Source organism: Rhinolophus sinicus, chromosome 2 (genome assembly GCF_057876585.1).
Source record: "Rhinolophus sinicus isolate RSI-liver-muscle chromosome 2, RSI-T2T, whole genome shotgun sequence".
NCBI lineage: Eukaryota > Metazoa > Chordata > Mammalia > Chiroptera > Rhinolophidae > Rhinolophus > Rhinolophus sinicus.
The window spans coordinates 97,158,728-97,185,711 of NC_142502.1; the positions used below are offsets into that span (position 1 = coordinate 97,158,728).

General features: G+C 46.5%; 1 long non-coding RNA gene across 1 annotated transcript; it reads right to left on the reverse strand.

Moving 5' to 3' along the window:
• Positions 1-18,640: 18,640 nt before the first annotated feature.
• Positions 18,641-26,096, reverse strand: LOC148758819 (uncharacterized). The gene is made up of 2 exons (XR_016020328.1): positions 21,961-26,096; positions 18,641-20,191 (listed from the first exon to the last, which is right to left on the reverse strand). It is a non-coding gene; the product is annotated as an uncharacterized LOC148758819 (long non-coding RNA).
• Between the last annotated feature and the right edge of the window lie 888 nt (positions 26,097-26,984).

The following is a 26,984-nucleotide window of genomic DNA, read 5'->3' on the forward strand; positions in this document are numbered from 1 at the left end:
GTGGGAGCTCTCCTACAATCAGTTTTTGAAAATTTAATTTGGAATAGATTCAATGGTTCAAAAAAATAGATAGAAATGTATCTAAACAGTGAAAAATCTATTCTACACGGTCCCCTTCACCCCCCCATCCTTTCCCAACAACCATTGTTTTTCTCCAGAGTATTTTTTAAATGTCTATGAGTATATAGCCTTAATGTTCATATTTTTTAAAATAGAAAAGCTAGCATATCAAAGGTAGAACTTTGTACCTAACAAAATATAGACTATGTTGGAGATCAGTTCATATCAGTCCATAGGGAGCTTCCTTAGCTTGTGAAAATGCAGAGAATCCCATTGAATGGATGTACAGTAGCTTGGACATTGAGGTGGTTTTCGATCCTTTGAATTATAAATGGTGCTGTGATAAAGAACCATCTACATATTCTTTTCACATGCGTATATCTGTGGGATACATTCCAGAACTGGGTATCCTGAATCCCTGAAGTCCTGAGATACACATTCCTCCTGAGACAATTGCCAAGAGGCTTAAAGACGACCCTTATTAAGGTTAGGTCTGCAAGGTCTGACACTTAAGTTCGCGAACTCATCCTAGAAAATGTGTTACATATCTCATTGCTAAATAGCACTACAGTCACCTTCGAAGTACTCCCCTTGGTAAGCTTTGCACTGATTTCCGTGCCTAGTCCACCTTTCAAAGCCATTTTGTAACTCTTTTTCTGGAATGGCCATCAGAGCTGTCATCGCGTTACCGTTGATGTCCTGAATGTCATCAAAATGTCTTCCTTTCAATATTTCCTTTATCTTTGGGTAAAGAAAAAAAGTCATTGGGCGCCAGATCAGGTGAGTAGGGAGGGTGTTGCAATACAGTTATTTATTTACTGGCTAAAAACTGCCTCTCAGACAGTGCCTAGTGAGCTGGTGCATTGTCGTGATGCAAGAGCCGTGAATCATTGGTGAAAAGTTCAGGTCGCCTAACTTTTTCATGCGCCTTTTCAGCACTTCCAAATAGGAAACTTGGTTAACTGTTTGTCCTGTTGGTACAAATTCATAATGAATAATCCCTTTGATATCAAAAAAGTTTAGCAACATTCTTGCAACAAGTTTGCGAACTTAACTGTCCAAGCTCGCATTCCACGGCAAAGCTCCTGGTCAACCTGAACGATCAGTGTCTCCTACCAGACACGTGACCCTGTGGACCTCTTCCGTTGAGAAGGCAAGGAGAAGGCAGAATGGGCAGGTTGCTGGAGAGGACGTGTTTTCCCGCAAATCTGTTTCTATTTTGTTACCCACATGACCAGACTGCAAAGTTAGAAGGCTCTAGAATGGTTAGGATAAGCTGTTTACCCTGATGGTGCCTCTCAGCCTCCTCTGGGTGGTCTCTGAGAGACACATTGTGGGAAGGGTGGGAGCACAGAGCATGGATGCAATAGAGGAGCCACTTTGATTTGGGGGCCTCAGTTTGTTTTTATTTGCAGAATGAAAATCTGGGGACGAAATTCTGTTGAGAGAGGACCCTTCCCCTTCTTCATCAACAGGTGTCTGCACAAGGGCACACGTAGGATTCCATCTGAAGGGAGTGTCCCACTGCTTAAGAAAAAGGAGCAGAGGAGGAAGAGAAAGACAGGAGGAATAAAGATGGGAAGAGGGGAAGTAAGGAAAGCACTGCGTGAATAACCTCTAGGTCCAGATCGATCACAGGAATGGAGAGGAGGCCACCGTGAGCAGGCTCTCTGGCCGGGGACAAATGTCTCTGTGTCATTTTGTTTTTAATGTTGCGATATGGTTTGTATACATAACATGCAGTTCTTTGAGTTTTGACAAATTCATGGTCATGGAACCATCAGCACACCCAGACACAGAACAGACTTATTACCCCCCCAAATTCCCTCAATGAGAGGTTTCTGCCCCAATAGTCTTGCCTATTCCAGGATGTCATAGGTATGGGATCCTGCGGTGTGAAAGATTTTCCTTTTCTTTTTTTTTGAGGTGTAATTAACCCTTTGAATCTGGGTTCTATCATAATGCACTTGAGATTGAGCACTTTTGCTACGTGTCTCTGTAGTTTGTTCCTTTGTGTTGCTGAGTAGTGTTCCTTTGTACAGATAAACCAGTTTGTTTATTCCTTCTCCAGTTACAGGACCTGTGGGTTGTCTCTGGTCTTTGGCAGTTATGAATAGGGCACGATAAGCATTTGCGTCTGGGGTTTGGTATGAACATAATGTAAACCTTTGTGCTGGGTTGTATGGAAAGCGAAGCCAGGGGTGGGACATGGAGTAAGGCTTCAGTTGGTCGTGTAATTTGGCTGATGGAGGGGACAGAACACATATGTAATTAAGTGTCAGCAAGCCCGTGAGCACATACCACGTGGAAGATGAGCCTCCAGAGAGGACATCGGGACTTCCTGTCACCAGGGCACTTGTTTAGGACGAGGCACACACATTTCTTTACTGCTTTCTCGGCAAGGGTGGTGGTGGGGAGGGTGTGAGGCTCCTGGGACCTCTGCTTCCCTCACTGTCCACTCACGTCACCAGTCATGAAAAAAATTTTCATCTTATTTTACTCATGTACACATTGTTGTAAAAATGTTCAAACAATACAGAATAGAAAGTCTCCCTTCCCACCTGTCACACACGCCTCCCCACAATCCCGTTAGCACGGTGAGGTGATCCCTGCACACAACTGTCTCTGTTTTTGCACATGCGCACACCGCTGTTTCTATGGATAATGCTTTGTTTTCATTTTAACTTCTATGAATGAGGTGCGATGATATGTGTCACTCAGCCGCTATATTTAGTGTTTGGACCTAAATATTTTTTGGCGATCTGATCTCTGCTGTCAGGACACACAGATCTGCCTCATTCTCTCTGACCTGCTGCATAACACCTTCTATTATAGACGTAGCCTCCGTTGTTTACAAGCTCCTTCGTTTTAGTGCTCATTTCTATTGTGCTTCACAGATACTGCGTGTTGTTTTTTTAATAAGTTGAAGGTTTTTGCAACGCTGCATGAAGCAAGTCTGTTGGCACCGTTTTTCAAACAGACTCCGATGATGGTTAGCATTTTTTAGCAATAAAGTGTTTCTTAAATTAAGGTATGTACATTCTTTAGACATAATGCTATTGCTATTTGATAGGCTACACGATAGTACAAACATAACTGGTAGATGCACCGGAAACCAAAACAATCCCCGTGACTCACTTTATTGTGATATTCGCCTTGTTGGGTGACTTGGACCCGAACCCCAGTGCTCTGAGCTGTGCCTGTAGCTCCTTTCCTGTTCACGGCCAGTTTGATTTATTTCTAAGTTTCACTACTATGTAAAATGTTGCGGCAGATAACTTTTTACATACCTCTTTTTGCACATGTGATTATATTCTCTTACATACAAACCAGAAAGGATTGAGTGATTTGCAGGAAGGGGATGCACATTTAATATTTTGAGAAATCTGGACAGATTGGTTTCCTAAAAGGATGCACTGATTTATATTTCCACCAACAGCTGTTGGCACTGCCCATTTTCTCACAACCTGATTGCCATTGGAAATGACCAATCTTTCAAAATTTTATTAATTTAATGGGTGAAAAAAGGATCCCCCCCCCATTGTTTTCATTTGCATTTTCCCATTTACTGATACCATTGATTCTACCTCCTTTTATGTGTTTTTGGGGGTGTTTCCTTGGATTGAAGTTTCTATCCTTTCCTGGTTCTTCTATCGAGTAGGTGCCCTTTTCTTTGATTTTACAAGTGCTGTGTACATTCTGGATATTAATTTTTGTATAACATGTCATTTTTTTCTATCCAGTCATTTTTAAAAACATAGTTTATAGTATCTTTCATCTTACATAAGAATTATTTTTTTAAAGTGGGAAACCTATCAGTCTTTCCCTCTTGGCTTTTGAGTGGGGGAGCTGTTTGTATGGGGGGCCAGTCCTCTGAGGAAAGGGCGAGGGGCATTTCTCTCTTCTGAGAAAAGGAAGCCTGTGAAGGAAGCCCCATTTTCTCATGGAAGGAGTTCACTTAGGATCACCCGGGATGTCTGTGAAAACACCGATTCCCACCAGTGCGCCTGAGCCCACCTTGGGGAGTCCGGTTAGAGGGCCAGTGAGACCAGACCCAGGGTCCAGTGTGGGGAGGACAGAGTCCTGCTCTGCGCCTGGGTCCAGTGACCGGCAGGTCACAGAGATTTGCTCAGACTCCCTCCTCTGCCCCATCCCTGGGGCAGGAGCCTGGAATCCAAGGTCAGGGACCCTGCAGGGCTGGGGGAGGGGCAGCCTCCTGTGTGCCCAGGCCTGGAACATGCCTCCTGGTGGGCCCTCTGGCTGCAGGGCCTCTGCTCCCTCCTCACCCCTCCTGTCCTCTCCCTTCTTTCTGGTCCTCTTCCCCAACCCCTCATCTGAAGCCAAGGGCCTGGTGGAGGGGGTGTGAGCAGCACCAGTAAGAGCAAAGGTCCTCCCAACCTTGAGCTCTCGGATGGGGGTGGGGGGGCTAAGGAAACGAGGTGGTCCCTGGGCAATGGGCTCCCCGCCACCTCTGAGAAGGAGGAAGTGAGAAGGACAAAGGCCTCCTTTGAGAAAGTGGGAGGCGTGGGGTGATGGGGTCTATGGAAACAGAGGAGAAGTGAAGTGGAGCCAGGAGAGCTCCCGTCACCCAGGTGCATGGAGGGTCTTGGGCCTTGAGAAGCCTCAGCTCTGCCCTCCCAAGGCAGCCACCAGAACTAAGGTGCTCTTGCCTCCCTCTTGCCCAGCTTCCTCACCCCCTCAGGTGGGTGGGCAGGCAGGGGAGACGCTGAGAAATCCAGGGAGGGAACTGTGGTAAACTCAACACTGCCCTCTCTTTTTCCTTCCCTCTCTCCCTGCACTCTCTCATTTCCTGGGTCCTGGTTTTACCCCTCTCCCCCAGAAGGATGGGCTGAAGATAGCTGACAAATCAGAGATTCATTCTCATCCTGACCACCGTCCTAAACCTCGTTGGACCCCATAAGCTTTACGTGTAGGTTTAACTGGTAGGTCAGTGATGTGTTTCCACGCTGAGAGGTTATATGGGTGTTGGAGGGGAGAGGAAAGGGACATTGGAAGTGCAGGGAGGGTCCCGGGCACAGGGCAGAGGGGGGGAGAGGAGAGCTGGGATCCCTGCTTACTGAGCATGGGCCTCAGAAGGGCTGGTGGGAGGGGTGGGGCTGGCTCTGGAGAAGAGCAGGGAGGAGAGGGGAGGCCGCCTCAGTGCTGGGACACCCCTCTATCTTAGCTCCCACGGCTGCCCCCCGACTGAGGCGTGGGAAATGTCACTTGAAAACATAAGTCGGTGAAAGAATCAAATCTCATATTTTCCTTTAATGAATTTCAGAGTTTTTAGAATCAGGAAAATGTTGATGTTGACCCATAATTTACAAAGAAAAGAGAGAGAAAAAAAACTAGCCAAGAAACTTGGTGTGGTGTGTGCACCTCAGAGACCTCCTTCTGTGTTGCACGTGTGGATTTCTTAAGGCTCCGAGGTGGGAGTAGGGGAAGAAATGAATGAAGTGACTGAAGCCCATTGTTTGACCCTGTGCCCCTCCCCCATGCCCGCCCCTCCCCCAGCAAGCCTGCCCCCTGCCTCACCTGATCCCGCTTCCACATCCTCTTCCCTCTTGTGTCCTCCCTGCACCTTTCACCCAGCCCCTCCTCCATTTTCCTGGTACGCCCCCTTCTCCCCAGAGCTGGCAGCTTTCTCTTTCTCATGTGAGCCTCTCTCCTCAGGACTTAGGATAAGGCAGCGTCCTGGGCTGGTGGCCTTGGGTCAGCTTTCCTGGAAGGGCAGTTGGTGGGAGGGACTTTCTGTGCAGGTGAGTGTTACTGAAGGAGGAATGAATCAGAGGGAGAGAGGGACAGGAGCAGAGGGAAGGGAAGGGAGACAGGTGGACAAGATACCTAGGAGTTTACACCTGAAAGACAAAGGTGGGTTTGTAAAGAACAGCGAGATGGCTGGATTCAGTGTGGCTTTAACTTGCAGAGCCCTGTCAATCATAATTTTCCCTGCCTCTGTGTTCTCGGGCTGATGCCCCCTCCAACCCTCTGTGCAGGGACAGAAGCTGTTTCCTGCTGCCTTTGCCCCCAGTTCAATTCAAACCCCACTCCTGGACAAGCAGGGCTGACAGACCAGGCTCTTGGTCAGGAGGAGTCCACAGACATGGGGACCAGGGCACTGGGGGGTGCAGGGCTGGAGCAGAGGGTGGAGTTTTGTTCCCTGGAGGACAGAGGGTCAAAAGGGGGAGATGACAGGGCTGGGGCAGCAGCTCTGTTCTTGGGCCCCTGATCCAGGCCTGTGTGGATAAAGGTCCCACACAACTCACTGTGAAGGGGCAGTGATGGCAGAGGAAGCCCTGGGGACCGCTCTGGCTTTTGCAGTGGGGGACACACAGATCAAGGTCCATGGTGAGCACACGTCATTGGGAGCCCAGGTGGCCTGCCTGGAGGCAGAGGCTGCTGGGGAAAGAGAAGGGACAGTAGTTAGTGGGGAGCACAACCCACCCACTCATTCCTAATGGCAGAAAGTCTGGAATAAAGAACTGGGATGAAGTGGGAGCAGAAGCCCATCGGCCTAGGGGAAAACGGATTCTGGGATTGGCGACTGGGTTGTGAAGTCTTCTTTTAAAATCATTTTCACTTTCAATCTAACCTGTTCTTCTTTTTAAATTTAGATTTGAACATGATTAAGTAATTTAGAGTAGAGTAGCAATTAGCTCATTCAAGTACCAGTTCACAGATTGCAAAACCAAAGTCACTGAACTTTTTGTCAAGAAAAGACATATCTTTTCTGAATGTAGCAGTAATAATAAGCCAAATGATAATAGTGGAATCGATTCCAAAAGCACTGTTCTTTCTGAAATCATTCCAAAGAGTTTGTACTAGTTTTATTTGAAAATGTAATCCCTCTTTGAGATGGGCAGAATAATGCCCCAGCCCCACCACCTTCAGTGTCCACATCCTAATCCCAGGAACCTATGAATATGTCACCTTACGTGGCAAAAGGGACTTTTCAGTTGTCATCAGGTGAAAGACCTTGAGATGGGAGATTATCTGGGTGAGGCCAATCGTCCGTATTTGAAAGTAGGGACTGTCCCCAACTATAGTCAGAGAGAGATGCCAGTGAAAAGGACCTCTGGCTTTAAAGATGGAGGAAGGGGGCCACCGCTGAGGAATATGGCAGACGCTAGAAGCGGGGAAGGTCTCAGTACACAGCCAGCAAGAAAACAGGGCATGGGGCTTGTAGCTACAAGGAACTGAATTCTACCTGAGGTCTGAATGAGCACTAAATGGATTTTCTCTAAGAGCCTCCAGAAAGACACACAGCCTGCTGACGCTTGATTTAAGCCTGTGAGACCCATATTGGGCTTCTGACCTACAGAACTGCATTGCTTTAAACCACTGCATTTGTCGTAATTTGTTATGGCTGCACTAGGAAACTATGACACTCATATAGAGAGTGAGAGTTTTGTAGTTACCAGTGATGGTGTAATCCTAATACCCAGTGAGTTATTTGTTGAGATGTACTGCTAATAAAGCAAATCCATCATAAAAACAAGTGGCATTTACGTACCAAAAAAAAAGCACAAGTTCAAAACAAACTAATTTTTTTTGAAAGACAAAGAGTATTGAGTTAACAAGCTTGAGCGCAATCAGTATTTCACATATAAACTCTAGTGTGCTGTGGGCTTCTTGTGAAGTAACACTCTGTGTTGCTAAGACTAAAAATCTATCTACAATTGCCAAAATATTGAAAAACTATAGCAGACATATTTGCTTCACCGGGTTGCGTTAACCTGTGGCAAGAAAGAAAGCATAAGCATCACCTTCCATCGAATCTTTAGCTCTGTGTGTCCAGAAATATCTAATGGCATGAAAGACCAATCCCAGAACAAGTAAAGCGAGCAAAATAGTTTTCATGGCAACTTGAAAAATGCACATATATTGTTGACATAAGCTGTTCTTGTGCTACATGCGCAATTTGAACATGACGATATGAAGGAATTCTTCTGTATCTTTTAACTTCATTGCCCAAACCACAACTAGCTCTGAACTGTACAGAACTATGAAGGATCAAATTATCAACAAGTGGTTTGGGGTTTAAGAATTATGTTTGGGGTTTAAGGAGTACCGTATTTCCCTGAAAATAAGACAGAGAGGAGATACAACAGTATTTGATGCCCTTAATAACAATGTTCCCTACAATAAGTTGCAACAAAGTTGAGAACATATAGTAGCTGATCACACAGTTTAAAGCCTAAGCGCCATAACATTAATGCCTTTACAATAAATATCTTTGCTTTTTCAAAGAATTTCCAAATTTGTTTCATTAAGAATGTCAGAAATACTGGCTACAATGCCAATTTTCTTACTGAACATCATCTTCAAAAATATTTGCCTAATGAAATCGCTTTTCAATGTGTTAGAAAAATGTGAATCTCATGCCTCAGCCTATACACTTTGGTATCCTCACAACAACTGTGTTGTGATACAGTGGGCAGCGATGGGTACCTCCAATCTAGGAACAAAGTGTTCCAAAACTGGCTGTCCGGTTGGCATCCTAGAATAAATGTCACATCTTTCACTGTGTTTTTGAATGAGATTTGGTAGAAGTGATTTGGACTCCAATGTGATTCTAAAAATCACTGTTGATATGTGACGCTTTAGACTGAAGTTTTTTTGTTTTGTTTTTAATTTTTATTGGGGAACAGAGTGTTTCTCCAGGGCCCATCAGCTCCAAGTCGTTGTCCTTCAATCTAGTTGTGGAGGGCGCAGCTCAGCTCCAAGTCCAGTCGCTGTTTTCAACCTCAGTTGCAGGGGGCGCAGCCCCCCATCCCACGGTGGAGAGCTCCCGCTCTAACCAACTGAGCCATCTGGCCACCCCTGAAGTTTTTTTCAAAGCAGCTCTGTTGTATCTTCAATTGACACTCTCTATTCCATCCATGGTTTCCCCTTTATAGCGTTTTCCAGTTTAGCTTACGTTGATCAACAACGTGCCTAAACATTCTGTAAAAGTAGTTAATTCAGTTGTATGTGAAGTTAAATATGACACACCAAATCCTTCGCAGATAGAATCACCTTGCAGGTCACACTGAACATTGTGTCCCAGAAAATCTATAGAGATGCCAGTGATCACATGACCCATTTCTGGTCAAAGCTGTTTCCTGTGACACCCCGGCCATCTCTCTGACATGGCTCATAACAACTGGCTGTGGGTTTGTTCCAAGGTGGGTAGTTCTTTCTAAGGATCATTGCAATAAACTTTGGTATTTCTTTTTCTATTTCCTTATTTAAAAATTAACGAGGAATGGTTCACAAGTCACAGTTTGAGAAATGTCAGTTTAGGAATTATGATCAAGTAAATACCTGGGCACACACCACTGGTGTCAGAAACGGAACCTGTGAAGAAGCCACCGTGGCCGCGTCCCCCATCCTGTCCTTCAGATGGAACCTCTATCTTGAGTCTTGTGTTTACTATTCCCTGGAGATTCTCAGAGGATTTTACAATAAGTGTATATATCCCCAAACCAAATATTATTTACTTTTGCCTGTTTTTGAACTTCCTGTCCAGTGAACTCGCACTGCATGGACCCTTCTGAGACCCAGCATTACGTAGGGAGTTACCCCCATGTGTGAGGCTGTCCTTCATTTGTTTTCACTGCTGACGTCTTACATTTCATGCTGACACCACACTTTCTCTGTTTCCCTGCTGATACATAAGTGGTTATCCAAGTTGCTGTAAACATGAGTGTGCTTGTCTCCTGGGCACAAGGCAAGGAATTCCGGGGAGAGGACGGTCAGGAGGGAACACTGGGCACAGGGGTGTGAGCTTTAAGCACAGGAGGTAAGATGATGTGCATTTGGTTTCTGAAGTGCTTCTGCCAGTTTAAACTTTCACCAGGAGTGTGTAAGACTTCATGTTGCTGATGTGTCTGTTCTGAAAATAAACCAAACTCAGCTTAAGGAGAGGAGTTAAGATTTGGAAATCAGTTCCTTGGTTGCAGAATCACCCAGGCATTTTGTTTTCTGACTTACTAATTACTTACTTTACTTTTATTCCATATATTTTTCATTATACTCACCAGAGACACAGTTCAGGACACTGGTTATAAGGGCCTTCAGTGAACACAGTGAGAACTTGAACAAAGAGACAGCAAGCATTAAAAAAGTCATGGCGACCATAACAAAGAACCAGTCAGAAATGGAGGCTACAATAACTGAAATGAAGAATGTGCCCACAGACTAGATGGAGCAGAGGATCAAATCAGTGATTTGGAAGACAAGGTAGCTGAAAATGCCCATCAGAACAGCGAGAGGAACAAAGAGGGAAAAATAATGAGGACAGTGTAAGGGACTCTGGGACAACATCAAGCACCAACATTTTCATCAGAGGGGACGAGAAGGAGAAGAGAGGGAACAAGGGGTTGAGAACATATTTGAAGAAATAATGACTAAAAACTTTCCTCGGCTGGCAAAAGAAATAGACACACAAGTCCAGGAAGTGGATAGAGTCCAAACAAGAAGAACCCAAACAGGCCCACACCAAACACATTACAATTAAAATGGCAAAGGTTAAAGACAGAGAGAGAATCCTAAAGCAGCAAGAGAAAGGCACCTACTGGTAGTAACTTACAAGGGAGCTCCCATAACAGTTTGTGTTGATTTCTCAACAGACACTTTGTAGGCCAAAAGGGATTGGCAGGAAATATTGAAAGTGATGAAAAGCCTGGATCTACAACCAAGATTACTCTACCCAGCAAAGCTATTATTTAACATTGAAGGACAGATAAAAAGCTTTCCAGACAAGAAAAAGCTAAAAAAGTTCACCATCACCAAACCAGTATTACAAGGAATGTTAGAGGGACTTCTTTAACACACAAACACACACAAATCACAGATATGAATAATTAAATGACAATAACTACACATCTATCAAAAATTACTTTCAATGGAAATGGGTTAAATGCTCCAATCAAAAACATTGTGGCTGAATGGTTAAAAAAACACAAAATCCTTACATATGCTGCCTATACATAGTAACTATGTACAGTGCCAGGTGGGTACTAGACTAGTCAGGGAGATCACTTCTTAAATTGTAAATGTCTAACCACCATGATTACAATATAAAATAATTTCACCATACCTGAAATATAAAATGTAATTAAAGTGATTTTGAATATCAACTGTAATTGAAAATATTAAAAAGGGGGGAAGGTAAAGAAGAATAAAAGTTCCAAATTTCCAGCTATAGAACAAATAAGTCCTGGGGATGTAATGTACAGCATGGGGAATATAGTCACTAATATTGTGATAGCGTGGTACGGTGTCAGGTGGTTGCTGGACTTGTCATAGTGGTCACTTCGTTAGGTGTATAAATGCTGAACAACTATGCTGTGCACCTGAGACTGATATAATGTTGTATGTCAGCTATATTATTCAGTAAAAATCATAAAAATCAGTAAATTAAAAAAAATGAAATTTCAGGTGTCAGCCACATGTACAGAAACCCCTACATCAGTGTTTTATTAAATACCTGGGTGCCGCAGCCCAGACAAGTTGACACAAGACTCATCAAAGATAAAGTATGAAAACGAAGTCACTGTTCAGAGAGGGAGACATTCAAAAGGAGAAAACAATAAAAATTATAATTACTCCGTAAGCTCTAAGTGAACAGTTTCACTGTCTTTGTTTGGCAATATGTGCGGGTAAAAGAAATAGAAAGCAAAGTTTTTATCCTTAAAATTTTCATAAGGGACAATATCACTTCTTATGTGGCCCTGTGTCCACCCTGCTATGTCCATTGGGAGGAGCATGAAGTCTGGTGGCTTCACATTAGAGATGTTAACATTGATTAGGGGTCGGGTGGTGACCACCTACTATCCAACCACTATAAAGTTCCCCCATCAATTTTTCTCTAATTGTCAGAGTGTCCATTGATGGTCATTGCCTATAGTCATTATTTCATTAGGGCTACAAAGGACAATGTTTCTGTCATTCCTTCTGAATTAATTAGTTGGAATTCTGTTAGAAAGAAAAGTGTTTTCCCATCAATAGTTTGGGTCCCCTCAAATAAATGTCTGAGAAAGAAATAGGATAATGATTTGAATTTATTTAATTATGATTTATTTATAAAAACAAGTTTGTGCCAAACATGATCAAAGATTTACTTTTCTAAATCAAGTATAAACCACAGATATCATTAGTGAACATTTTAATCAATTTTCACAAAATTAAGGTACCCCTGTTACAGCTACACAGGTCCACAAATAGAACAGAAGACCAGACCCTCTCACACATCCCACAATCATTGACGCTGTGGACCTGAGAAATTAAACAGTTATTTTGCCAGCAAAGATGAGTTTACTCAGGAATAGCAGAGAACTGCAATTTGGGGTATATGAGCTATGGCAAAACCATAGGCAGGACTGAAGAACAAAGGAAAGGAACATTTACAGAGAAAAGGGGAAGTTGAGAGGAGCTGTTATAAACAAAAATCCACTGGAGGAAACTGGGATTTCAAAGTGTAGTGGCTTTTCATTGGCTGGGTTGTGACAGTCTCTCATTGGCCCAGCTATTGCCAAGGGAGGAGAAAATGTTCCTCCTTCCTGGTGGGGTAGTAGATTGTAAGACATTTTCTTACTGGAGATGTCAGGCAGTTTCTTCCTGTTGGGGGCACCTTATGGGGGGGTGGTGGTGAAAGCTCCCCCTACAGGCCCTCCAGGCTCCAATCCTGGTTAAGGTCTGGAATTAATTTTTACATCTCCTCTTCCTCCTCAAAGGTAACTACTAATCTTAGTTCTAGCAACCTAGACTATTTTTTCCTATTTAAAAGTATATGTAGATGGAACCATACAGTATCTGTTCTTTTGTGTAACAATATTGTTTGTGAGGTTCATCCATGTAATTGTGAGCAGCTGTATTTCATTCACTTTTGTTACTGTGTAGCATTCCATTGCATGAACATATCTCAATTTATCCACTTTACTGTTGGTGAATTTTTGGGTTGATTCTAGATTTTGACTATTATAAATAAAACTGCTTTGAACAATCTATGGTGCATATACCAGTATTATATTTTCTCGTTGTTGGTAAACCCAAAAAGTGGAATCCACAAGTAGACAGAAGGTGAATATCTTTGGTAGATAAGGACAAACCATTTTTCAAATCTATTGGACCAATTCACTCTTTCAACAGCAGGACTCAGTGATTTTATGTCCTTGCCAACACTTGGCGTGTCAGACTGTTTTCATTTAAAACACTATGGTTAGTGCACTAGTGGCTTCTAATTGAGAAAAACTAATTGGTTCCAAGGTCACCTCATCTGTACGCTCGATGTGGGAACAAAAGAATGTCATGGTGGATGAGGTCATGACGCCATGTGCTGCTTATAGACTTGCTCTGAAGTGACCAGACTGATTGAAACTGAGAGACAAACTGAGGACTGAAGTTTTAACAACAGATGGAGTAAAGACTACTTCTTACTTTTCACGCACTGTACCACAGAAAGAGAGTTCCTTTGCTTCGTGTTGAACAAACTCAAGGCAAACGAGCATGGCCCAGGGTGGTGATAAGGAGCTGACAGAAATGACTAAGGATGTTACAATACATAGACTTGAACGTACTGTGAATGCACTAGACAGAGCACGTTCCCATGGTGACATTTCTTCTGTGAAAGCCTGGGGGAAGAGGCGGGACTCAGGCAGAAGGCCTAGGATGGCAATAATAAAACAACAACAACCAAAACAATCTCCAGGTGTGGGTGTGAGAATCTCCTGCTCTCACTGAGCACAGTCGCTGGGTCGGGAAGTCCAGCTCAGCAGAGGGCTTAGTGCTGGGCTTCCTCTCAGTTCACACACCTGTGCCAGGTGTTTCTGGCTGCTCTACCAAGGGACAGAGGACACAGCATCATGTCTACTTTTCAATAGGTTCCCAGGTGGTAGGAAAGCCAATCAATCAGGGTTAGTCAATATGTACATTTCGACAGGCACACCAGGGGGCAGGCACCCTGTTCACCCCAGATTCCAAGGCACCCGAGCGGCCAGACCACGGGGTTCCCAACCCTCCTTCTCCTCCTCTCTGGGGCCCTATGACTGACTGAGCCCAGGGCTGGTGAGCACGGAGACTGAGAAGACTGATAATGGAGATGGAGGACAAAGGAGGGCCAGCCTGGCAGGTGCTTGGGCAAAGAGACTGAGCCATCCCACCTCCCCCCGGAGTCCCAGTCACCTGCCCTTCCCCACACCTTTCCACACCTTTCTGTCCTCCTTCCCTGGCTCGCCTTCTCTTCCCCTACTTACCTTGTCCCGTTGTAAAGGATAAACTCATAGTTCTCCTCCTGTGTTGGGAAAACCCAGGGCTTCCCTGTCGTTCTTTCCTGTGGGTCTCATTTACTTCTACAGACACTTCACTTCTGACACTTCTGGTCACCAAAGGTGTGGAGGTTTCCCTACAATAAGCAATTCTCTGTTTCACCAGCTGGATGGTCGACAATTTAACTCAATTCTAACACTGTCTGCCTGGTGTCAGATCCCAGGGGTTAAGGGCTCATCCCACAGATGCCCCTCCCCCTTCAGATGCCAGTTCAAAGCCCACGTTACCACTTCTGACAAACCGACTATAGATCAGAAGTTCTAATGGCCTTTTCCTCGGGTTTAATGAATGTTCTAGAGCAGCTCACAGAACTCAGGGAAACGTCTGCATATATTCACCTTTTTATTAAAGGTTATGATAAAGGACACAGATGAACAGCCAGGTGAAGAAATACACAGGGCGAGGTCTGGGAGGGTCCTGAGCACAGGAGCTTCTGTCCATGGAGTTCACCCTCCCGGAGAGGACGGGATCAAAGACACATGTTAGAACAACAGGTGATCCTAGTGTTCCTGTCACTTACGTTTCCTATTACAAGGGTTTCAGGAGCTCTGTGCCAGGAACCAGGGACCTCTAGAGGCCAACATCTATTTTCTATTATCTCAGACCCATCCACAAAAATAAGTTGCCCTCCCTTGGAGAAGAGCTCAGTCTGTGATGTAGGGAGAGCAAGAAGGAGATCCTGGGCCTGAGGCAGCCAGATGACCTTGGTGGTTCACTCAGACTGTCCCAGGATCGAGTCTCCAAGGCACAATGGGCCCACGACTGCCTTGTGGGTAACGAGGAGGCTGGGGACACAGCTACACAGCCATGTGTGGACTTGAGCACATGCAGCCCAGGGAGGCGGGTCTAAGCAGAGCCCCGCCCTCAGGGGTGCCTGTCTCCCAGGCTTTCAGTTTTCTCCTCCTGACCTCCTTCAGTTTGTTCTGCCTGGGGACTGATGATACAGATGCATTTTTGTTACAATTAGATCTTAGGGTTCTAGAAAAGCCCATCAAAGTTAGTGGAGGTTTGTGTTTACAGCAGTGGGTGGGGATTCAGAGTTCTCCGCAGACAGTGACATGGGGAAAGAAGCCAGTTCAGTGGCTCCTAACCTTCCTCCTGCTGCTGTGGGGATCCCCGACCCTGATGGAGACCCCTCCCCTCCATTCACCTCATTCTGTTCCCCTCCTCCCACCCCAGCCCTGTCCTGGCTTCTCCATCTCTCCTCCTCTCACCGTTCCCCTCCACACAAACCAATAAGGGCCCCAGGGGAGCAGCTCCCGGGCACAGGTGCAGGCAGGAGGGAGCTGGGAGCAACTGAGCTCAGCTTAGGATAGAGCCAGGAGGGGGCAGGAGTGTGACAGCCCCTCCCGCCTTCCCCAGAGGACCCTGTCAGCCCAGGCTCTCACTCCCTGATGTGTTTAGACGCTCCCTCGATCCCCCAGAGTCAGGAAGCCTAGCTTCACCCCCACCACCTTGGGGGACACACGTGGGTGGGTCCTGTGCTTCAACAGCGACAGAGCGAGTCAAAGTGTGATGCCGCGGGCTACGTGGCTGGAGAAGATGGGACCCAACTATTGGGAGCAGAAGGATTTCATGAAAACCATAGCAGAACATTCCCGTGGCGCTGGAGGTACAGGCAGAGCTTGGCCCATCGAGGCAAGGCCTGTGAGTGACGTCAGGCTCCTTACAGGGACGTCAGACTCCTCCCACCTGTGAGGAGGGGAGGGTCTTCACCAGTTGTGTGGGGACACAGTGACCCCTCACAGCCTGGACAAATGTGTGGCGTTTTGCTTTGGGCCTCATTTTCAATCTGGGTTTTGATAAAGATGAACTGGAACTTGAAGCAACGTAATCAGTGGGGAGGGTCTGAGGGAGGAGCGAGGGCTCATGGAAGGTCTTGTGCTCTAAGTGATCCCGAGACCCCTACAGGAAGAATGCTATTCTGTAATAAAGCTCCAGGTTCTAACTTCCCCTCATTAACTGTCCTTCCCTCCCATCAGTACCCTCCACCTTGGCACACGGGCAGAGTGTGCACGTGGCTGCCATCTGCACGCGCTGGGTTGCGACCCTGTCTTTTTCCCGAATGAATCCTTCTTTGGTGACACAACACCTCATGGTTATTATTTCTCAGCTGACAGTTTTGACAGACTCTTGGTCCAGAGTCCCAGCCTTGCAGAGGTTGCCCTGCTGCGTGATGGCTCCAACGAGAGTTCCTCAGGGGACACTCAGTCTCCTAGGAGTGTGAGGGTTTCCTCTCTGTGAACAGGGACCCACAACCTGGAAAGTGACAGGCAGGTTGGCTACGCAGGCCAAGCACAACTGGGGAAAGATTTGTCTTGCAAAGACCTTGAGCCACTTCTTGACTGAAGGGCGTGTGCACCTGCTACTCAACACCCCAAGGTCTGGAATGAGACACTGCTGCCCCAGGTACTAGGGCAGCCACCCCTCCATGATTGCCCCTCAGGGAGGGAGATGTGGCCTCACTCAGGGGAGGTTGGGGAAAGGACTGATCCCCGAATCCTCCTCTGGGACTCGTGGTCCTGGCAGATGACCATGATGTGTGTGGGATTTCAGACACATTCTGGCATGTAAATTTGCCCAGAGTGACCCTAGTTCTGTTCATGTCCTTTTAAAGGATGCTGTGACTTTGGGAGGGTCAGAGGGAGGCCATGGGACAGGAGGAAAAGTCAGTGACAACCAAGAAGCAGCATTTCCTGTAATGGACTTCGGTCCTGTGATGTTCTGTGGGAGCAAGTGTGCAAGGGAGACTCTCCTGCCCTTCCCCTCTGTCCCCAGCACCCCCTCTTGGGCCTGTGACCCTCACCCCTGAGCTGTCGCTTCCCCTGATGTTGCTCCCCCTCCATTAGGATCAAATGCTCTCCTTCCCTCCCCTCAGACCTGGAGCTCCCAGCACTGTGCTCCCTCTCAGCCTAGAAAGTAGTTTCTCTCCTGACTGCTGGTTAGGGAGGAGGAGGTGATTCAGGAGACACAGGCTCCCGCTGAGAACAACCGAGACATTCTGATAAAATAAAGGTCATGTCCTTGAAACCCTCCACATGCAAACACAGTGAGGGGGTCCAGCTAAGGTCTAGGGCAGGACCACTGCCAGGGGAGCTATGTCAGGGGGCCCAGAGCTCTGGAGTCACTTTCGCTCTGAGGTCATTTGCCAAACCTGAGATCAGCAAGGGGTCTGTCTGCACTTTTGGTTCCTTGAGGGACTGAGCAGAAAAGGAGGTGAAAGCTGGCGCCCAATGAGGGTGGGACCCTGATACACTAACACCCACATTAAGTGACTCTGAAATGCTGCTTCCTGGAAACATGAGTGAATCAGAAATAAATAGTCCGCTCAGGAACTTACAGTCACTTCTCCATCTCTGGGTGATAACGGGTGACTGGGTCCTCAGACTGTGGTTGGGGCATCATGGCAAACATCTCCCTAGGCACCAAGAAACAACTAGGACAACCGTCCTGAATAAGACAGCACCACTTTAGGCTGCAAATAATTCCTACACACAATATTTTTATTATTTTGTTTTTTTAAAACAAGCTCTGGCCAGTTTTACTAAAGAAAAAATCTGCATGATTTACTTTCCCCCACTCTGTTCTAGCTTCTACTAATGTCTTCAGAACCCCCTGGAGCAGTGGCAGCCAGGGCACATGCTCTGTCGTGTTCTCCACACGCTGTACCCAGTTCAATATTGTTGCCTCTGTGGTGACGGCCACCCGTCCTGGACAACATGGCGTCGTGCTCTGTTTCATATTTCCTCACGGCTGGGCAGCTGTTGAAGAAGATGACCCTTTTCACTTTGCCTTGTCTGATCATTTTCAGAGTCTGCTTGTACCCCAGCACGTACTTTCCACTTTTCATATCAAGTAGGAGCCTAGAGCTGATCGACTCCAGCAATGTTTTTGTCTCCTTTGCAGCCCCCATCTTCCTGCCTTAGGTGTGGGTCAGTCCCCAACCAAGAGCAGCCGCCAAGATGGCAGGGGAGTTGGAGAGGTGTACATGTAATATTTCTAAAAACGGCCCAGCATACTAGCAAAGCCATCCAAGACACCATGAGCCCGAACACGCGGTAACAAGTTTCAAGTGAGGCGGACTGCAAAAACTTTGGAATTTGTAAATATTAGGCACATGCAGTAACACAAGTGTGCTTTCCATGTTCAAATACAGATACAAAAGAATCTCAGCGGGGAACTAGAAATTCTAAAAGGTGACATAGCAGATTTTAAAAGGGACCTGTATTAGTTTGCTAGGGCTGTTAACAAAGGACAACAATCTAGATGGCTTGAAACAGCAGGAATTTATTGGATCACAGTTCTGGAGGCTGGAGGCCTGAAATGAAGGTGTTGGAAGGCCACGCCCCCTCAGAGATTCTGCCTACAATCCTTCCTGCCTCCTCCTAGCTTCTGGTGGCTGCTGGCAGTGGTTGGCATTCCTTGATTTGCAGCTGACCTCTGTCAGTCCAATCTCTGCCTCCATTTTCACATGCTATTTTCCTGGTTTTGTCACGTAAACTTCCCTCTGTGCATGTCTGTCTCTGTGTCCTAATTTCATGTTTTTGTAAGGACGCCACTCATATTGGGGTCACCACCCTAATGACCCATCTTAACTGGTTAAATCTACAAAGGTTCAATATCCAAATAAGGTCACACTCTGAGATATAGGGGGTTAAGGTTGCAAGATACCTTTTGGGGGGAACACAACTCAGCATAGAACAGAACCCAGTAGAAATTTTAAAATTGAAAAACAGATAACTAAAATTAAGACCAAATGCATAAGTTTAAGAGCAGAGAAGACATTTTTAGAGATACAAAGGGGGAGTAAAATAATGGAAGCTGGGTCATCCTAGAACCCAGTTTGAAACAGAATCTCCTCTTCCCACCCGCAGGCTGTGGCTCTGGCTGACTTTCCTCATTATCTTCCCTCAAACCCAGCGAGTCTGTCCATTCTCTAGTTGAATGTGTCTGTGTTGAACGGACAGTGATAGGAGGCACTTATCTCCCAAATCCCTTCTGACTCTCTGACCCTCTCAAGTATCACCGTCAGCATAAGTGACCTGTCACGAAAGGCCTGATGGGAAGCGGCCCCGGCATTTTACCCAGCAGAGATCCCTCTGAACTGTTGCAAGATGAAGAGCCCCGGACCCCGGACACAGCTTGTGGCCACCAGGTCTGCAGCAGACAGGACGCTCCACAGGTGGGCAGCTATCATGGAGCCTCCTGGAGGGGAGCAGAGATGCACGTGCCACGTGCAGCATAAGGGCTGCCCAGGCCCCTCGTCCTGAGATGAGGTAGGAAGGGAGGCGAGGGCTGGAAGCCCCTTCTCAGAGCCACTGTAGCAGGTGCTGTTCTGGGTGCCTGTGGCTGGGTCAGGCTCTTGCCATTCTCTTCTCTGACCCCCGTCCCAGCACATCCTAATCTCTACGGGGACTGTGGCTGGTGTGAAGCTCCTGCTGCTCTAACCCTTGTAACTGGGACGTGTGAGAAGATACCGGGCATGGAGGGGTGGATACGGGGTTCCCCAGTCTGTCAGGTCTCATCCCACATGGTTCATTGATCTTAGCATGTCTCTTTGTCTCTGCTGGTGACCCAGGCAGGTGACAAATCCTGGGAGGGAGCCACGATGACAAATAACCTGGGAGAGAGGCCACTAGTTGGTCTCGTGGCCATTTGTCACCCGGAGGAGAGGTTAAAGGTGGGAGAGAAGACTCCTGGGAACTAGAAGCTCGGCAGCCAGGACACTGAGAAACTGCAGGGAGGAAGCAGAGGCGGGAGGCTGGAGACTTGGCGAATCAGTGTGTCCAGTTCTCAGGAGCCCCGGATCCAGAGTGACCTGTGTCACAAGGGAGCACCAACCTCTGTGTCACCTCAGGGCTTCACAGGCTTGGTCTCAGCCCACATTTCCTCTGCGTCTCCATGAGGTTCTAGGCAAGGTTGCAAATTTCCCTGAAAGACCATCTGAGGGACCAGGGCTTCTGGAAATCAGATCCTCTTGTCATCAGCGTCACCCTTACAAAAATGTGTCCTTTTCACATTTCTTATAAAATGTCAACAAACAAGGTCCTCAGGAAAAATGAATGTGTAGGCAGGCAGGTGTGTGTAGATGGTCACTACGAGATGAGTGACTGGGCGGGTAAATGGAGAAACTGCTCAGACACTGATGGAAGATCGGGGGCTGTTTTGCAGCCTGCAATACTGGGTGTCCACACAGCCAGAGTTTATATTAATCAGGGGACGATCTGCTCCTGCAAAGCTCACCTCCAGGAAGGTGATTGTCTGTGCCAGCATTTTCCCTTCCCCTAATTGTTTCCTGATCTTATTCTGTGTCTTAAGGTAAACCTACTAAACCATCAACAAAATGAAATACAACCTGCTGAATTGGAGAAGATATTCAGAAATGATACATCAGACAGGGGGTTAGTATCCAAGATATATAACAAACTCATATGACTTAACATAAAAAAAAATCAAACAATCCAATTTAAAAATGGGCAGAGGACCTAAACAGACATTACACCAAAGAGGACATATAGGTGGCCAACAGACATATGAAACGATGCTCAATGTCACTAATCATCAGAGAAATGCAAATAAAAACCAAATTAGCTATCACCTTGCACCTGTCAGAATGGCTATTATCAATAAATCAATGAACAGATGTGGAGAATAGGGAACCCTGGTGCTGTTGGTGGGGCTGTAAATTGGTGCAGCCACTATGGAAAACAGTATGGCGATTCCTCAAATTAAAACTAGAGCTGCTGTATGATCCAGCAATTGCAATTCTGGGTATTTATCCAAAGAAAACAAAAACACTAAATTGTAAAGTTACATGCACTCCTATGTTCACTGTAGCATTATTAGTATTAGCTAAGACATGGAAACAACCTTCGTGTCCATCTAGATGAGTGGATAAGTCTGTGTGTGTGTGTGTGTGTGTGTGTGTGTGTGTGTGTGGTATAAAAAAATCTTGCCATTTGTGTCAACATGGATGGACCTAGAGGACATCATGCTAAGTGAAATAAGTCAGACGAATACAAATACTGTATGATTTTACTTATGTATGGAATCTAACAAAACAACGGAAATAGATCCATAGATATAAAGAGCAAGATGTTGGTTGCCAGAGAGAAAGTGGGAGGGGGATGGAAATAAAGAAAAAAAAACAATAAGGACAAAATCATCACAATAAAACAGCACGACTGAAGTTTGATGACATGGAGGGAAGAGAAACTAATGGTGGGATTTTGTTTCCATTCCACCAAGTGAATCTCAGCTGGTTGCAAAATGACCGATGACTCCCCTGCACAGACCAGAATCCGGCCTCTTACTCAGCAGTGAGCACAGCCTGTGCAGGGCCTGTTAGCCATGTCGTCACCTCAGGCACCTGACCTGTACCACGTGGTCACAACGTCCATGACACGGCCGTGTTACACGCAACGTCACTTTAATCCTTAGTCTGCGTAGGGGACGACCCTCGGGAACCCAAGATTACGTCCTTTTCCAGACTCACAGTTTGTAAGTCACAACCTGAATGGACTTTACAGCTTGTATCTGACCACCTTCTCCATTGTTTCCCCATCGTCGAATGAAAAGTGTACTCACCACCTACAACAGCGACACATTCTGTGAGGTGTACTGTTCCTCGGAGAAGAGGCTTCGAGTAATGACCTACACCTGATAATACCCAGCGTTAATTCTGGCCACCAAAGCTTGAAACGACAGCATCAAAATGAATAAAATACATAAGAATACATTTAACTAAGGATGCAAAACAATGAAGCTGAACTCACTGGCTCTGCCTAGAACACGATGATACCCAGCTGTCCTGACGCTTCAATGCACCACTAGGGCCTCCCTGGGATGCTGTGTCCTTGTACGTGGACAGAGGGGTCCAATGTCAAATTGTAAGTGAGTACAGGACAGAGCAGGAGGAAGCTGATCACAATAACCATTAGGAAAAAAGGAGCAGAGAGCCGAAAGCTGCACCCCCACGTGAGTCTGCCTTCAGCAGCCCCTCTCCTGGGTCCTCTGCTCAGCTCTTCTTTACTGCCCGTCTCTAACCAGGCTCTTGTCCAGCGCCCAGGATCCTCGTGTTCTCAGGGCTTCCTGAGGTCCTGTCCTCAAGGTCCTGACAAGACAAGAAGTTGAGTCGGGGGGCCTAGGACTGAGCCACAGGGAGGTTGTGATGTTTTGATCGTGGGGTGTGAGACGGGCTGTGAGGACACTCAGCGTGTTTAAGTGATTAGCGGTTGACCCGAGTCTGTTACCATTTACTTCTATGGCTGCAGAGTTGTGTGTGTGGACCAGTGAGACACGAGCTGTTCCTGCTCCCACTTGGTCTGTCTGTGGACCCCTGACTCCTCTTACTCCAGCTGCTCTGCTGAGGGGTCTGTCCTCCCCATGTAGCATGTAGGAGGACGCAGGGAGAAGGGTCCACTCTCCTGCTCGCTCACACCCTCCCTAATACCCAGGCCTGTGGTTCCTGTGCTGGACCAACTTACTTTTTCCAGGGATGACGGGAAACGTCTTTCTTCCCACCCTTGCCTCCTCGTGGAGGGAGTGGTCCTTCTTTTTCCTCGTTACTTACTTTCTCTCAGTGGGAATCACACTGTTTGATTATTGTTTCTGTTACTTTCCTCGAGGATGGGGATGGGAAGTTTAATAAAAGGAGTGGAATATTATCATCATTTTTCAAAGAAAATAAACATGAATCCTGAATATCTTTTAGAAAGCATATGCTTGCTGTGCTGGGGCAAGTGGCAGGTAGGAGACAGGAAAATGGCAGGTGGGAGGTAAATGATACAAACCTTCTCTGTGCTAAGTAAATACTCTGCTGTGAGTTGATCACTTCTTGTGTCTTCTATCTACGTTCTCCCTTTGTATCGTAATTCATACTTGTGTTTTGCAGGCTGTCGCACCACCAGGTTGTAGGATTTCAGACATCCCTGAGCCAAGTTCCCAAAACCATGGAGTCCCAGGGCTGGCACGTCATGGTTACACCGTGACAGCGCTTCATCTTGCCCTTAGCCTTAGTCTCTTTGTTTATCTTGTGTTTGTTTTTAAATTCACTTCATACAGTCCATGTCATGGTGTTTGGGAAGAGAACTGCTTGGTCTCCTCCAGCTGCCACCTGTCTCTAATGATGGGGTCATGTTTCTTTGCTGACCCAGATGACCCAGAGCAACTTCTGCCCAGGGGCTCTGTCTGGATTCCAGGTAATGAGTCCAGTTCTTCTTGGAGCACCTCAAGCGTTTCACTGTTTAGTTAATGACTCAGCTATTTTCTGAGATGGGCGATGGCGGATTCCTAGTCCATAGGAGTTGTCCTTTTCCTGTCCCCTAATACAGGAGTGTTACACGGGGAACAAATGGGTTTCAGTAGCCCCTGAGTAAGAAACTTAGAAATTACAGGCTGAAGCACAGCCCTTGCCTCAGGCCTTTGAGGGTACTCCTTCTGAGGGGGAAACTGTGAGGGATCCCTAAGACTAATGAGGACTGGGGTTCTCAGCCCGGCCAGGAATCCCAGGGTCCCAGACACTGGGTCACTTTGACTCTTCCATGTAGGGGTGCGAATATTCAGAGGGTCTTCAGTTTGCATAACTAACATTTGGAGGGGCGTCTTAGGACAGAATTTTCTCCTATAACTAAACTATTTTCATTCCTAACAATTGGAGAAGGTCCCTCCCGAGGAGAGGAGTTGCACATTCAGGGGCCACAAGAAAGGAATGAATGAATAATACCCGTCCCAATAAGGGAGAGCCCCCTCACTATAGAAATTTTCTTTTGCTGTGCAGAAGCTTTGAAGTTTCATATAGTCCCATTCGTTTATTTTAGCTTTTACTTCCATTGCCTTTGGAGTCAAATTCATAAAATCCTTTTGAACCCAAGGTCCATAAGTTTAGTACATATGTTTTCTTCTATGCAGTTTATTGTGTCAGATCTTATGCTTAAGTCTTTGATCCATTTTGAATTAACTTTGGTGCATGGTGACAAATAGCAGTCCAGTTTCATTCTTTTGCACGTGGCTATCCAATTCTCCCAGCACCATTTATTGAAGAGGCTGTCTTTCCTCCATTGTATGTTTTCAGCTTCTTTGTTGAAAATTATCTGTCCATATGTATGTGGTTTTATTTCTGGGTTCTCAATTCTATTCCATTGGTCTATGTGTCTGTTTTTCTGCCAATACCATGCTGTTTTGATTATTGTAGCCCTGTAGTACAAGCCAAAGTCAGGGAGTGTGATACCTCCAGTATTGTTCTTTTTTCTTAAGATTGCTTTGGCTATTCGGGGACTTTTGTGGTTCCAAACAAATCTGATGATTTTTTTGTTCTATTTCTTTAAAAAATGCCACTGGGATTTTGATGTGGATTGTATTAAATCTGTATATTGCTTTGGGTAATGTGGCCATTTAAACTATGTTGATTCTTTCAAACCATCAGCATGGAATGTCTTTCCATCTCTTTGTGTCTTCTTCAATTTCTTTCAAAACTGTCTTATAGTTTTCAGCATATAGGTCCTTCACATGCTTGGTTAAGTCTTTAGCACTGACATTAACACTGTAATTCCACAGCACTTTCATCTGAAGCCATCTCTGCATTCCCTTGCAGTATTTCAATACTGTGTCACTAGAAGCTGATTCCCACCATTCTCCTTATGTCTAATAGGATCCTAAATAAAATAAGTCTACTATATAGCCACCACTGACCCTCATTTCTCTCTTCCTATTAAAAAAGAAATGTCACAAATTCAAAGGATTATTCCAGAAGGAAAAGACCTGAATCAAGGAGGAAAGGTAGCACGTGGGGCAACCCACACGAATTTCATCACCAAGTAGACTGTGGCCGTCAGAAATCTGAAACGACTAAAACATACACTCCTCCTTATACTTCTCAGGACACTGCCCAAAACAAATTGAAACTGTAAACCAACAGCAGATCGATGGATGTACCATTGCTAATGGTCTCAACACACAACAAAAAGGGGGGGGGGGGGAAGTAGCTTAGAAGGTCTGCTCTCCACGCAATCAACTGAAGAATGAAAAAATTTAGTGCATTTGCCCAAAAAGAACAATACAACGCAGGAGGGTAAGGGGCCACTCGGGGTTGGAAAAATCCTTAGAAAAGGCTAAAGAAATAACCTCAATTCTTGGGTCACCCATTAATAATTCCTAATGGGAAAAGGCAAACTGAAGATCAAGTAAGGTCGGGCTTGAGAATTTTCCTCATTTCTCCTGTCCCCCTGCAGACGGTCCCAAGCTCCCAGCAGAACCTTGTTGGAATCCAGGGAAAAGATTTCTACGTGCCGAGCTGGAGGAGCAGGGGAAGGGGCGACCCTTGTCCAAACAACCACCCGTGAGTGGGGGAGACCCCCCCAAGAGAGTTCTGTTTAAAGTGAGAAGCAGTTCCAGGGCCGGGCCTCCTAACCCAGGACGGACACAGGCTACTCATCCCACTCCAGGGTCTCTTACGCGCGGACTCCGGCCACCGCCCGGCTGAGGGCAGCCCCCCCAGAGCCCTCCCCCCCAGACCCCGGGCCGCTCCCACAACCAGCCGTCCCCACAGCTTGCTGCCTGCGCCTCAGCCTGACAGCTGCCCTGCCGCCACCAGGCAGCCCCACCTCCCCCAGCCCACGTTCCCCAAACCAGCCTGCCGGGGTCGGCGGGACCCCAGGCCCGCGAGATTTAGGGGCTTCAGATCTGGAAGGGTTTGGTCCAATCCTCTTCCTCCTCTCAGCTCCTGGGCTCACCTCCCCGGCAGCTTGGCGCTCCTCTTCCAAAACTGCTTGCTGTTCTCGGCAGCCATTGCTCTGGCCCGGGGAAGGCCTTGTAGGCGGGCCGGGGGTTACTCGGCGAGATGCCCCCAGGACCCCACAATCGGAGGGCCAACCCAGGCCGCTTCCCCCGCTGCCGGTCACCCGCTCCTAGCTGCTGGGAGCGCCATCCTGGATATGGGCACCTCCCCACTCAGCGCCGCTGCCATTGGTGGACTGCCAGGCCGGTCGGACGAACCAATCAGGAGCCGGAATCCTGCAAGCCGCTGAAGCCGAACGGTGACGTCAGGGGCCGGGCGCACAGGTGGACCGGGAAGGCGGAGCTCGGACCGGCAGGGAGGCGGGGCTGAAAGTTCCTTAACCTGGCGAAGGGAAGAAGCAGGTAAAGGACCTATGGGAAGAGGAACGGGTATAGTTTTCTTTGGGGGGAACGAGGTTCTTGAGTCTAATATTTTTGGGGAAGAGAGAGCATATATATTTATTTATATACATAAATCTTGACCTAAAAATAAGGTCCCATGTGTTTGCAGCGCACTTTGAAATCTCCCACCCAGCTCAATGACACTGGTTATTACCCTCCATTTCCCTTTCGGTTGGGGCCCCGATTTTTATTTTTTTTTTAAATCTCTGAATGAAGATGAATACGGGTCCCATAGCCTATGGTTGCTAACTGTTCAACACGTGAGTAACGGTTGGTTCGTGAGAACCTTCCTCTCTGTTCATTGAACACTATTGAAGGACTTGTGCTGTGGGTGAAGTTCAGATGAACTAATGCCTGTTTCAATCAATAACTGTCACTTTCTAACCAGAACCCAGATGCTGACAAAGTATTCATCCAATTCAGACCACCAAGTAACG